Source organism: Gymnoscopelus braueri (genome assembly GCF_963280865.1).
Source record: "Gymnoscopelus braueri genome assembly, chromosome: 10".
NCBI lineage: Eukaryota > Metazoa > Chordata > Actinopteri > Myctophiformes > Myctophidae > Gymnoscopelus > Gymnoscopelus braueri.
Window position 1 is genome coordinate 37,227,082 of NC_137611.1, and position 15,000 is coordinate 37,242,081.

Genomic DNA, 15,000 nt, shown 5'->3' on the forward strand with positions numbered 1-15,000 from the left:
ACACACACACACACACACACACACACACACATATAATATATATGCACAGGCACACTCATGCAGTAGAGATACACACACAAATGTATGCCAACTTTGATTTGACTGTCCACAGGAAAGTTTACATTGGTGTATTTTAGTCAATCAAATGTTGTATACTTAATGATTTATTTTGTGTTTGAAGTCATTAGGTAAAATCTGACTGAACTGACAAGGGCAGTGGGTTAGACATGGAGACACAGAGATAAGGCTCGCTGTATTTTGTTGTTTTACGCATTAGGTTATTAATTTCTTTCTACTTTCTTTGAAGCACTAAATTGCTTTCTTTGCACTGATTCGTTTACTATAGGGTTCATGCCATTTATTACGGTCTTGCACTTATAAGTCGCTCTGGGTAAGAGTGTATGCTAAATGCCTAAATTGTAATTTCATCACTTCGCTCTTGTTGTCTCTCCCCAAATAAAATTCAGAAAAGATTTCAAAATAGCTACTGTCTCGAAAATGAGTTGAATTTCACAGCGATTTCAGTGGCAAAAACTTTGTAAACACGAGCCAGGAGCTGGATCATTTCAAGGGTATCAATGTCTGAGTGTAGTCACCTGAGACTGGCTGTCATTATGTCATTTTTACCGTCCTCCAGGAGAAGAAAAGGCAGCTGCTTCTCCCTTTGTCAGCCCGCTGCCTCGTCTCTGGTGGAGAAGAAGCATGAAGATCCATCCTGGGATTGAATAAACAACAGGACAAAGACACCAGGTCCTCACCTGAACACATCAGCACCTACAGCCTGTTATTATAACATACACAGTGTACTATGTTAGCACTACAGTACCTAAAAGGTACTACCATCACTGTACACTGTATTTGACCTTTATGCAGGTGTATCTGGTCAGCATTCAGCTACAGATAGAAGAAAAAACATATTAGTGTAAATCATAATAGAATAGAATCATAAGTAATGAGTAACTCGACATCTCAGCGTTGTGTGAGATATACTGTAGAGAATTCCAGAAACAGCTCCTATTAGTATCCAGTATCTTACTGTAAAAGAGACGCACACGCACACATTTGGTATTATAGGTCAACGATATTAATGTGCATTATTACAAACCACTGATTTCATTGTTTTGTATGCAGCTTATTATGCCCCGTTGATTGCAACCCCTTCAATAACAGAAGTTCTTGTAGGCAATATGACTCACTAACATGCTTCAGAATTAGGAATTCTACGGCACCCCTCGGACCTTAGTCATAAACGTTCCCACGAAAGACGCGGATCAGAACATATGTGTACGAAAAGAAACAACTCACCAGCACGTAGGGAAGGGACAGTGGGCGATGTCATGCGTAGAGAACTGCTCAACACACACATTGCTGGAAACTTCACACGTGCCTCCTCTGTGTGCTGTTTGCATGTGTTTGCATTACGGCGTTCCCTGCTCCTCAAGCTGTTCGGTGTGAGCCGTGGGTGAGAGAGCGAGAGTATAGTGTGAAAGAAAGAAAAAGGAAGCTACAAAGGGGAGGGGAGAGTTGAGGGAAGAAGTGGAGGGGAAGGGGGGTAAGGATGATGAGACAGGTGTGGAAGTTACACACCCTGCTGGTGGTACACACTCTTGACATCTTTGCTTCGGTTAAGATGACTCACTCCTCCACCACAGCAAGAAGTTAGAGAAAATGTGGACTTGTGTGTGTGCGTGAGGGGGAGGGGGAGGTGGGGGGTTGCGTTGGTAGGCTAAGAGCGATGCAAGTTTTCAGGAGTATCCATCATTGTAGTAATCAGTCCTGCATCAAATCGTCTCTAGAAAATAACCCTGTTTGTTTTAACCTGCGAGCAGCACCGGGTGGGTGGGGTTTGCAGCATCAGAGCGAAAAGTGTGAAAAGTTGACTTTTTGATCTCTGTATGTGTAACTACCCTTGGGTAGTTGTGCTGCATAGAAAACCAAGCCCCCCCCCCCACCTATCTGATTCTCCAATAGATTCTAAATGTTTGTCAAATACTATTTGTAAAACACTATTAGGTAGGTTTAGATTTAACATGACAAGGCTTGCTCCCTACATCTGACGAGTGCCTTCATGTCAGTCACTGCGCCCTCCAAATCTGTTCTCCCCTTCTCTCAGTCAGGGCGGTTGTTTTGATTTTCGGTCGTAACCAGATCTCCAACACTTCCATACATGGCTGGTACGTGTCACTGTCCCTCTATACCAGGGCAGCGAGCTGACAAAAGGGAGGCTGTCTCGTGCGTTTTCCCTTTGCCTTTTAAGAGCACTCTGCTGCATGCTCCTCTCTCGACCCTAATGCACCCGGTCCATTTAGCAAGGCAGAGCTGTGAAACCCAAGATCACGGGCATGGTCAAAAACAATTTCACCCTTGGATAGAGCCAATAGCCACTTTACATTTTGAGGCGAAACAGAAACGTGATATGGGGTTATACATTTGTAATACACAGCTGCTATGTGTGGTTGTTGTTTTTTTATAACATCAACAACACAAGTGCTTCCTGGTCACACAACCTTTGACAAATACCGATTTCTTTTGCCTTTTCTTACATGTTTTACACTACAGTATTTATAGTCTTTTGAACCACAATCATAAACACTTATATCCCCTATAGTGATGAAAAACCCATCAAATCTCATGTTGTTTGAGGATTTGATTTGTCCAGTTTCTTAGGGTCATCGTTTCAGACCATGAGTCGCACTCGGCAAGAAGAGATGGTCTTCTATAGCTCCAGTGTGAAACTGGATCCTGTCTAGAGTGATGGGCACTGCACGGTGGGGTGTGTTGGATGCATTAGCCTGGGCTAATGGGCTAGCTGGCTCCAGAAGACCTTGCTCTCCATTATCTGTGGCTACGGCTGGAACAGTCTAAAGGGAGGCTTCTACGCATGAAGGCCTGATCGCCCTGAGCCATTTGAAGTGCCTGAGGTACTTAAAACCTATTATTTGATTAGTGCAGCGTGGTTTCATAATAATGACGACAACAACGAGAACAAATAAACTAATAACGATAGCAATATGTGTAGCTCAAGGCTTTTAGTCTGCTGCAGAAGGAGAACAATATTACAAAACAGCAACAGTCTAACATCTGAATCAAAAGCACCATGGCACTCTTTGAATTCCTGGCCTAATGGTCTGTGTAGCATGCCACCCCTACTTGATGGCATCACTTTCCTCTCCATCTTTATTGTGACTTCACAGTCACTCACTCATTTAAATAAAAATCACCCGCCCCCTCTCCAAAAAACTCAACAAGCAGCCCCCTAGACTCTGTGCTGCATAATACCCAACTCGTAATTGTATACATTTATATTTTGGCCTGAGGGTGGTGCTAGAGGATAGGTCATGGGGTCACTGAAAATAGTTCCAGGGAGCATGAATGAGCTCCTGGTATTATAAGTCATCTGTTTAGTGGCTTGTGTCAGCTGATCTGATGGTGCATAGGACCGCATAGGAGGATAAGTCTTTGGTCTTTAACATGTGCAACAGGCTGCTGAATATGATCCACCAGTCTGTAGTAGCCAGTGTCATCTTCTTTGCCTTGATACGTGGAGGGGGGTAACATCAAAGGCATGTTAACGAACTGAACAAGCTGGTGAGGAAGGCTAGCTCTGCAGCTGGAGTTGAAGTGGACAGTCTGGAGGTGTGTGCAGAGGGGAGGAGGATGAGGAGGCAGGACACTATCCTGAAGAAACCCCTCCCATGATCCCATCCCCTCAGTAATGAGCTAGTGAAGATGAGGAGCACGTTCATCCACAGACTCATCCCTCCTCGGCACACCACAAAGTGCCCTGGACAGTCCTTAGTGCCAGTAGCCATCAGGCTCCACAGCCAGGCTTGAACTCCATATGAGAACCTTTGTCGCACATTGTAAATAGACAATCTAAAAGCTCACAAGGCGTTGCGTTGAGAGCTTATCTCTTATCTTATCGTATTTTATATCTTATCTTTTGGTGATTACAAGGGTGGGAGTGAGGCATGGCAAAAGATTTCGTTGACTAAAACTATGACGAAAAATGTTCGTCGAATACCTTTTTTCACTGACGAAAAATAAAAGAAAACTAAAGCAAAAAACGAAAAACTAAAAAGCTATGATAACTAAAACTAAGACAACAAATAAAAACTAGACTAAAATGTTAGGTAGGGAGGGACTAGTGGAGAAGAGATCCAGACATGTAATTTTATGTTGCACTCGAGTGTTGCTCTCATGAAAATAGCAGATCTACAAGCTCACAACGAGTCGCGCTGCGACGCGTTGTGAGCTTGTAGATCGGCTATTTTCAGCATGCAACCAAGTGTAAAATCAGCCATTTAAAAATATGACTTTATTCAAAAGACTATTGACTAAAACTAAATCAAAATTTGCTGTCAAAATCAACACTGGAGTGAGGTGACCTGAGTGAAAATACATAATGGCAGAGTTTTGGACATCATGCAAAGGAAAACTATTAAGGACATAATCCTTTCAGTATCCTTGACAAAAGGCACTGGCCTTAGAGCTGCAGCTGCTCAGTGGCTGCAATAGTTAGTATATGGGTCAAATCTGTAGAGGACAAATATCCTCACAGGGATCAATAAAATGTTCTTCAGGTGAAACATTTTCACAGTAAGTCATACAGCTGCTGTTTGATCATTATGATAATGCTAAATGAAATCAATGTATTTATTCTGCATATAATCTCACTCATAAACCCCAAATGATAAAACTGATTTCTTCGCCTTAATAGTGAAATGACTGAAAATAAAAATGTCTAAAGCCTCACTGACAGATAATGCTAGTTACTTTAGAGCTTTTTAGCAAACTAAAACTATTGAATAAAGAAATTCAGCAATACACATAATGAACAACAGAGTGTGGTGAAAATAAATAAATAGAAGAAACAATTACAGTGGAACAAAAAAACAAACAAAAAAAAGGTTTTATTAGAATATATAATATCTCTGCTGTTCGGCCGGAACCAGCTAAATCCAAAATGGTAATTGTTCAGGAAATGAAAAACAAAATATCAATTTTTCAGAAAATGAAGAAAACCTTATATTTTTAAAACAAAGCAATACTGCCTCATCAAACTTGGTATTGTGACTTTATATATTATCAGATACTTGCATGTGTCATTATATTATCACCACTTTACCCAAATCCAGTGCAAGTGGAGTTAGGAGGTTTTGTCCATCATTGATAAGAACAGCTGGCAATGGATCTCAAAGCTCACAACACATCACAACGCATTGTGAGCTTGGAGATCAGCTATTTATGGTGAGCGCCATCCTCATATACTATAGATCAAGCTGAATTCTGTACTTAAACAACTTTTATTTTAACATGCATTGTAAACAACCATGGATCTAACTGTTACCACTGTTGTTCTTCTACAGTTGAGTGCAACAAACAATTCTGCCTCAATACTCAATCATGTATTTAACAAAAGCGATCATGGCACACCAACAATAAAAAAATGGCATATAAATACAAAATACGTTCATGAAAAATAGAATCTTTAGCCTATCAAATCTGTAGCCTACTGCACTAACAATAACAACCACAGTTGAATTTACCTATCATATACCTATCAACATTTTATTATCACACTGTTGTGTGTTGTGTGTTGCGTGTGTGTGGTGGGTGTTTCTTAGTGCTTTAGATTGTCATAAAAGCTGTGAAAGTCTTTTGGCATGATCTCCTTGAGCTCTTGGAGATGTTTGAAACAAACTCCTGCACACACTCATTCTCTGTCCATTAACATTTAAAAAGAAAACACGAGCAGATGACCTTTGTGAAGACACCCTTCTCTTTACTGGGGTGACATCTATCAAACCTTGCACATACATTCTCTTCTCTTCCCAGTTTATGTTCTCCCAAAAGCATTGAAAAATCTTCTCCCTGTCTGCCTCATACAGAGCAGAGCTTCTCGAGAGCCTGAGAGGAGGGGGGAGTTGTTTGTTTTTGACGGACAGTTTGAGGGTCCAATGGAGTTAGGAGTTTTCGTCAGAGGCGCTTTTTAATACTTTTCATATGTTATTATTTTAAAAAAAATTACACAGATGTAGAGGAGGTTCAATAGCGTTGATTTATGAAAAAAAAAAAAAAACTGAAAAAGGAGTTAGCTGGTCCCGGCTGGACACTGACGATATATAGGTGGGATTGAGAGTAGTCACGGAACAAAAACAGCTGCATACAGTTGAAATAATCAGTTTTATGGGCTACAACTTCTAGTTATTTCATTAATTCATTTATGTAAAGTTATTGTCAAAATGACTTTCTAATTAACACACAGAAGTGTCACTGAGTTAGGTTAGGTTCTTTAGCATCACCCAGTGGTCACAATGAGAACATTCCCTCCTAACATGTCTTGTCGACCATAAAAGTTAGATGGGGACACAACACCGTCACATTCAGCTAGTTGAAGTCCAGCTCTCCCAGTGGGATCAGTAGAATAGATATCCAGTTGCCTTCAGAACAGCAAAACAGCAACTGTGAAAATGAGTCAGTGACCCTTGACCAGCTTAGTGGTTTGTGGGAGTCACTGGTGCATTCCAAGCTGTCGGGTATATCACCCTCATGGCTTCTGTGGTACAAATGTGAAATCTGTTCTAGTGCATCGGGACTGTTGAAAAGGGAGCTTTTATTCCAAACTGTTTCATAAAAAAGAAACCAATTGTAAAAAAGTATAATATAATACAAATAAATAGCTGTTTATCTCACATGTATACATAGAGAAAAAGAGAGACATACCGTAGATATTCTTGCTTTATTTTGAGGGATGTGTAGTGAGGCTATATTTTCTTCAGAGGTTAATGAAAAGTCTATTCACAATCCAAGGACACTGGAAGGTTACTGTAAAAGTCCACCACCTGACATAATGTGAAAACCTGCAATTATACAAAGTATATTTATTTTGTTATTATTTTGTATAGAGAGAGGAGACATTTGCCCTCAGGTTCCTCACGACCCACAAGGAGTGTTTATTTAATCTTTATTTAACCAGGCAGGTTATTAAGGTGGAAAAAAACATCTTATTTGCTATAGGTCGACACTCAATCTTTGAGAATGCTGTAATCTAACTAAATAGGATTATCAGAAAATGCATACAATTTTGGAATGAAAATGTGAAGATGCTGCCTTTAAGCTTGATTTATACAGTACTTCATCATGACAACTCAGGATACAGACAACATGGCAATGTATGTTATAGTGCTGTCTTCATTTGTACAAATTTTAAGAAGATATAATGTTCAGATGAGACATTAACCACTTAAGCCCTATTCAGTATTTTCGAAAATAAATCTATAAGCTCATGATGAGTCGCTTTAGAAAATGTTAGAACATTTCAGAAAATGTTTGCCTATAATGATATAACCAAAATAGGGATGCCAGAGTGAAAGTAGTTAAAATGCACTACTGTTTTCCAAGGCTGGTGTAATGACCTATACTATAGTGCTAGACATTGAAAACCACCAATGCTTTCAAATCTTATTATATTGGCTGTTAATTAGAATAATGCATGCATAGAATTTGTCAATAATTTAATAATAAAACAAACACAACAAATCACCTGATAGATTAAAAAGAGGTGCTTACCCATTCTTGCACTAATAAAGTAAGTTGTCAACAGCTGACAACATACTCAAAGGCTGCAAATGTGGTACCACAACAGGACACTTTATTCTTCAGAATTATCAGCGTTAATGGATCAGTTCAACAGTGTAAAATGAACCTGTGGATTTTACTGTGACCAATAGCTCTGAGTCATAATCTGTTTATCAGAGAAGATTCAGAATCTTCAGCTATTGTTCATACATACTGTAGCAGAGCACAGCTGCTTTAACCAATAGCTGCTTTTATCTAAATAATTCATTGGCCTTGAGCAGATAAGCAAGATGTTCCTGGCCTAAAATAATCTTTTAGGAACAGAATGCTGGTGAATGACACTGGATGGATGACGACTAGCAATAGAAATGTCTATAGCAACAGAGTGGGAGAAAATGTAATTCCTCTTATCTACTCCCGATAATAAAAACTCTGTGTCAGTGGAATCAGCGTTCCTTTTTAGGATTCTTTCAACAAAGAGAAAATAGACCATTCTGCTTTTCATGTGAATTCCCTAGTCTTTTGTTTATTGTTGAAAGTACAGAGGGGAGATGTTTGTTTTGTACTTTTCTCTCTTCCTACGGTTTATGGGTTCCAGTCAGAGCTAAATTAACACTCCGGGTCTGACTGTGTAACCACACAGAGCATGCACACACACACACACACACACACACACACACACACACACACACACACACACACACACACACACACACACACACACACACACACACACACACACACACACACACACACACACACACACACACACACACACACACACACACACACACAGGCTGCTAGATGCTGCAAATTGCGCGATATACCCACAGTATCTCCACGAGCTGACCCAGATCATCAACAAACTTTGAAACCCGAGCCTTACAAAGAAACTGTGAGATTGAAGATTGACACAGATTGAAGACACAGTATACACGCAGTCAGTGCTACACTACGTCAGCAGCGTCAGTACTAAATAAAACACTGGCACTTTGGAAAATAAGAGAGAGGTTGTATGGTTGGAGCCAAGGCTTGCAGATGTTGTGTCAGCACAGTGTTAAACCACGGTCCCATGCTCAAGCAGTTCCTCGACGAAGTGCAACTAAGGTCATGCATAGCTGCCCATCTCTTTTAAATGGCTGTTTGCTCAGCATAAAAAGGCACTCAACACCGCAAGTGAGCATTAAAAGCCTATAGTTCTGATAAGGCCAGGTAAGGCTCTTTTTGTAATGTTTAATAGCATTTGGCACTTCCTCTCCCCTCGGAACAGTTGTGGACCAAGTGATGTGCTCAAAACCACTTAACCCCAATATACTTATTTAACCGGAGTCCCCCAGGGGTCTACACTAGGCCCCCTCCTTTTTTCCCTCTACACAAAATATCTTTACAGAAAATAATGTGTCACAACATGCTGTGTTATGAGCAATATTTCCACCAAACATTCACCCCAGAATAGGGATACTAGGGTTCATTTGGATAAAGAAGAAATTCATTGCATTTGAATCACAACTGTGCTTGCGTTCACATGAGAACTTCACAGCAGAGCACTTTAAATAGGAAGAAAATATATGTAAATCTTACTCATTGTCATTAGTCAGTATCATTTGAAACTGACGAGACAGTAAGAAGCCAGATCCTGTATTATTTTTGAACTGTGACCCCTGTCACAAGAGATATACAGCACTAGAATCATGCACAATGGTCAGTAGATGGATACAGCTATGATTTCTCGCCGTAGTGCATGTTTAACTGCTGTGCCATTCGTCTTTTTCTATTTATCTCTCAAACTCTTTATAGATTTATTTTTTGGCTTTTATGCCTTTATTTGACAGGACAGTAGGTTGACAGGAAATGGGGAGAGAGAAGGGGAGTGACATGCAGAAAAGGACGCCGGGATCGGCACTGTCAGGTTACATTGAGCCTAGGTGCCTGGACCGCTACGCCAGCGGTCCAGGCTGAGGATATACATTTTAACTGCAAAGTATAACTTACATTCTCATTCTTCATTTGTATTCTTTCAACACCACACTACCAAGGTGAATTGAATGTTGCCGAATTAATGATTCAGCCAATGCTAGTGGTTAAAGGGTAAAGAAACACATTTGCCCGTTCCGATGGGAATCAAACTCAGAATTCAACTCAAAGCACAGGGTGTTACTGCAGAACAGGTGTTTCCATCTGCCCCCATGGCTGGTTGGAATCAAGCTAGAACAAAATAATAAAATAAGAATGTGGTTATCTTCTTGATATTTATTTCCACAGAGTTTTGCAATATTTATAAGTCAACTTCATGAAATAATGAACAAATCTGAGTTATTGGACAAGACGTCATGTACACTGCCTGTTAATGTACAGTATACTGTAGGCATACATGATCAGTTTGGAAAAAACAACTGGATGCCTCTTGAATCTAGATTCTAGAGACTTTCAGGACGTAACATCCAACGTAGCAAAAATGAAGGGTTTTGACCCAAAAATGTTATATATGAGAAATAAATATCTTGAAAATATGAAAAGTTTGTAGGCAAAGGTAGTGAAATAGCTAATCTTAACTGTGTTCTTGGGCTACTTGACAAAGTGCTTGAACTTGTATTTCTTGTTGGAATGGGCGTCTATAGCAGGACACTCTATTTTAGTAGGCTACAGAGGTGTAAAACTCCTGGCATGTGCAGCTGTAGTTCACCTTCACATATCAGTGTGTCCCCTATATGCTTTCGGCAGTGGCACTGCTGCTGAAATATGACCGACGCTGCTGAAGTTTTGTTTACATTTTTCAAAATGCATTATTATTTTATTACGAGAGGAGAGGGCTCTGTCGTATATATTTAAAAAACGAACATCATATTATTTTGCGCTACGGATGCTCTATCCAGGCCAATTCACAAACTAGTGAGAAAACTACATCAGAGAAGAGAGGGCTCAGTCTTTTCAAATGTTTTCAAATGTATTTCTCATTTTGTAACTATTTTCTTTCTCCGTCTGGATAGAAGATTGACTGTTAATTCCATGTTTCATATATATGCTTTTAACACTGCTGAGCCAAAATTCTAATTGCCAATTAGAATTGGTTCAATTAGCTCATTGTTTGGTACAGCTGCAGGTCAGCTCATAGTGAAAAGAGCTTTTACAGTTCCTGTCATAGTCCTGGTCTGGGAGAGGAGGACTGCTGGGCAGGCAATGCTGTCCCAGAACAATGTGTTCACTTGTGCCTTGCTGCATGATTCCCCATTCCCTGAAGAAGAAAAAGTAAGACAGCAAGCCATTATAACTGCCTATTTTAGTTGTCATATTATCTTGCATCCTCAGAGCCTTCCATTCAGTGTGATCTGCCGCAGTCTAGAGCTGATAAATCAAGTCTCCCCTTAATGCTACCAATCTTCCCGTCTTCCACTGTGAGTGCAATCTCAGACCAAGAGGGGAGAATGAATAATTTCACACCTATTTTCCTAGTCAACCATTCTGGGCTTCCTGCGAGTACTCGGAGCTCAGCTTGTCAAGTCAACGTTCGCTATGACCTGACGTTATGTCATCTAATAGTGCTCTTTTCCATTTTCATGTGGACTAAGAGCCAAGAGATTTTCACAGCTGGCATAGGCTCTTGCGTGGATGATGTCACACCTCTATATGTGTGCAAATTCACTGTGGCAATTAAGTGTGTATAGTCCCTGTCGCTGCCAACCCCTATTGTAGAAAACCGTGTCTCCTCCGATACACATGGAGTCACCAGGCACTTCTTTTCACCTGACATACACAAGTTTCGCAACGTGCAGAGGAACACACTATCCCTCCCAGTTCCGCTCCCTGCTGAACAGGCCAACCTGTATGAGTCGCTAGTAGTGCAGATGAGCTGATGTTCCTCCCGGGGAAGGGCTGTCCGCACCGAGACATGGCCATCACCATTGATAATGCTGTGGTGACCTCAACTCGGACTGCAAAGAATCTGGGTGTGACCCTGGACGATCAACTGACGTTCTCGGCAAACATCGCATCAGTGACGAGGTCCTGCAGATTCCTGCTCTACAACATCAGGAGGATTCGCCCCTTCCTCACGGAGAAGGCAGCCCAGGTGCTCATCCAGGCTCTCGTCATCTCCCGCCTGGACTACTGCAACTCCCTCCTTGCTGGTGCTCCGGCATCTGCCATCAAACCCCTGGAGCTTGTTCAGAAAGCTGCGGCTCGTCTGGTGTTCAACCGCCCCAAGTTCTCCCACACAACCATCCTTCTCCGCTCTCTACACTGGCTCCCCGTAGCGGCTCGCATCCAGTTCAAAACCCTGGTGCTAGCCTATAGGGCAGTGAAAGGAACAGCTCCTTCCTACCTCCGGGCTATGGTCGATGCCTACACCCCTGCCCGACCACTTCGGTCTGCCACCTCGGGGCGACTGATTGCCTCGTCACTCAAGGGTCCTTCTGGCCGATCCACACGGTCACGACTCTTTTCTGTTCTGGCCCCACAGTGGTGGAATGAACTTCCCACTGATGTTAGGACAGCAGAGTCACTGCCCATATTTCGCCGCAGGCTGAAAACTCACCTCTTCAGGAAACACTACCCTTCCTCTCTGCCTGACCTACTTGTTGTTAACTAGTTTTACGAACGCTTGTTTTCTATTGCTGTATTGTTTATTGGATTATTGGATTGTTTATTGGATCTTGTTTAGTCGATTCACTTATTTGTTTTAGCTCATGCTCATTTGATTTAGCTATTTTGTCTCATCTGTTTAAGGAAATAGGTAGCTGATATATTGCACTTTTACCTTAGCGCTAGGTATACTCTTGGTTGCTTGTTTTTGCAGATAATGCACTAAAGACTTCTGGTGATTAGTAGTTTTCGTTCCCTACCTATGTTGAATACACTTATTGTAAGTCGCTTTGGATAAAAGCGTCTGCTAAATGACTGTAATGTAATGTAATGTAATGTAGTGCAGCTACAGAACTCCCTCCATTGCTGGCTTCCCACCCGTGAACACGGCCAATTGTGTTTGTTGGAGCGCCTGGCCAAGCCGTAGGCACTGAGGAGGATGGGCTTTCTTAACTAAAACATGGGTTCCTCAGAACACTTCAAAGGATGCATTTAAACAAGCTTTATACAGTAATTTTCTCGTTACAGCAAGTGCTATTTTGTGAGAGCAGATTGTGCTCTCACACACACATATTTTAATAGTGTGGCATTTGCAACCTAAAAATAGTCTTTAATGTACAGCATAAGAAAGCCTTCGAACTTGTGATTTTATTGAAGCAGCATGTTTGGAACAATTTGGTCATGATGCAGTGATGTTCCTTGGCCTGAAAGTGAGAATTGTTTAAAAATCCTCTTTGGAACAAAACATCCATTGTATTCCTAAATAGGCCTACAGTCAATACAGTACACGCTCCGAAGTACTAGGCTCTGGAATTAGCAATGACCCCGTTGGGTATTAGGTGTGATGTAGTCGGCAATAAAATAGGTCTGAGACTAACGCAACACACTACTTTGGAAAAGTGATAGAGAAAAAGAAGAGACTGCATGATTAAAACATTTTCGCAGGTAGATTTTTCTTGTTTCCAAGAGTATAAAGTAATGTATAACTTTTGGTGGGAATTGGAAAACACTGACATTCTTTACTTCTCAGTTTTACATTCTCAATTCAAATGTTTAACAGAATTTTAACTTGCTGTTAGTGTTTTGTGATTGATAGCAGTGATAAAGTCTCACCATTTACTATAGAGAGTAATTTGAGAGTGTGATGATGTACTGGGGTACTAAGGGTTGTTGATGCACACTTGAGTTTATTTTCTTCTTTCTATTGCTCTTATATCCAGCTCCATTATGTACAGTTATAATTATAGAGTACACGATGGAGCCGTTTCAAATGGCTTGAGAACATCTTGTCACATGCCACTGTAAATGCCACCGCAAATAACAAAAACCATGTGAACCTGCTCTGCGATATTTATAAATATGATGCACAAGTACGTGCCCATGCTTCCAAACAGTATGGCTCTCGGATCATTTGTGACTAAAAGTGTTGCTCTGCTGAACAATCTGTGAACAATACAACTGAACCTGTGTGTGACGATGCTGCACCACAGAGCACCGTGGTGATATGTGGTGTATTATAGTCTGTGATTCTGTTTAGGTCGATTCTAAGGCCATTATTAGGCTATATGGTCTAATAATTATCTGGGCCCGGGCTTAAGCACGTAATGAGCCGTAAGTAGGACAAACAGTGTAAACAAACACCATGTTGAGATCTTATATTAAAGTCAATTAAAGTACCGGTATACAGTACATACTCTGTGTGCTTATGAGGTCATCCTCGATCCTGCACTGTGAAATTCTCAAGGTGATAATCCATATAACTCAGTGCAAATACAGTATAGCTCTCTGAGCTAAATTAACCACATTAACCCTGGCATTCCTATTTTAGGCTTGTCATTATAGTGGAACATTTTGAATAAATAGATTGACTATTTTTGAATAGCCAAAGTATAAAATATAGGACTGTGGTTGAGCTGCTCTCATTCGCTGCCATTGTCCAACTCACCGATGGCCTCCAGCAGCGCATTGAAGCGGGAGGCCTTGCAGACGGACACAATACAGTATGATGCAACAACAGCACAGTAGGCTACAGACCTCCAGACACACATACACAAATAAGCATGCTTTTGCCACACACACTGCATGCAATTCTGTATATGGACATACCGTACAAACACTGCTCTCTGTCTCTGTCTCTGTCTCTGTCTCTGTCTCTGTCTCTCAGACACACAAACAGTTGTAATATATTGTGGGTTTAACCTGCACAGGCATATCTTCAGTACATGCTTACGCAGCTACTATAATTAATCTATGTGGTTTAGTACAGATACTGGCGTGCAGGTCAAACATCTAATATATTAGAATGTCAATGTATAGTAATATATTATATACAGAACACAAGTAAGACGCGCGAACGCGGGAAGCGAACGCAGCCCTATATATCTTTTTTGGTCTTTTTTAAATTGTTTTGTTGTGTATTTACGGACTTGTAATCCGCGTTGTTTCACCGTGATGGGGAGAGCGTAGAGAGAAAGTCACGTGACTGCCTCCGCCTCGTATTGAAGTTAATGGGGGGGATATGGTTCTCCTATGCACGGAGTTACGGAGTTCCTAGTCATCTATGCACGGAATTGCCGTTTGTCAATCCGTGCTATTTCACCGTGTTTGGGGGGCGATCGGGTTGGTAGCTCCACTCTGAGATGTGTCAGCAGCCAATGAGAGCGTGAGTCACATGGGGGCGCGGCTGCACACAGGCAGTGCACGTGCACACACAGAGCGACAGAGACGCAGAGCCTCACACACAACCCGAGCACGGTTTCATAGTAAGCTCCACTTGGGATATATATATATATATAATATATATATATATATATATATATATATATATATATATATGTGTGT

The 15,000-nt window shown here is 41.1% G+C and overlaps 1 protein-coding gene across 1 annotated transcript in view; it reads left to right on the plus strand.

The window, feature by feature from the left end:
- Positions 1-12,111, plus strand: part of sppl2 (signal peptide peptidase-like 2) — a 237,084-nt gene extending 224,973 nt beyond the window's left edge. The window contains exon 16 of the transcript XR_013933890.1: positions 12,100-12,111. The gene's annotated coding sequence lies outside the window, so the exon portion shown is untranslated. The remainder of the gene's footprint in view (positions 1-12,099) is intronic.
- The last annotated feature ends 2,889 nt before the right edge of the window (positions 12,112-15,000 follow it).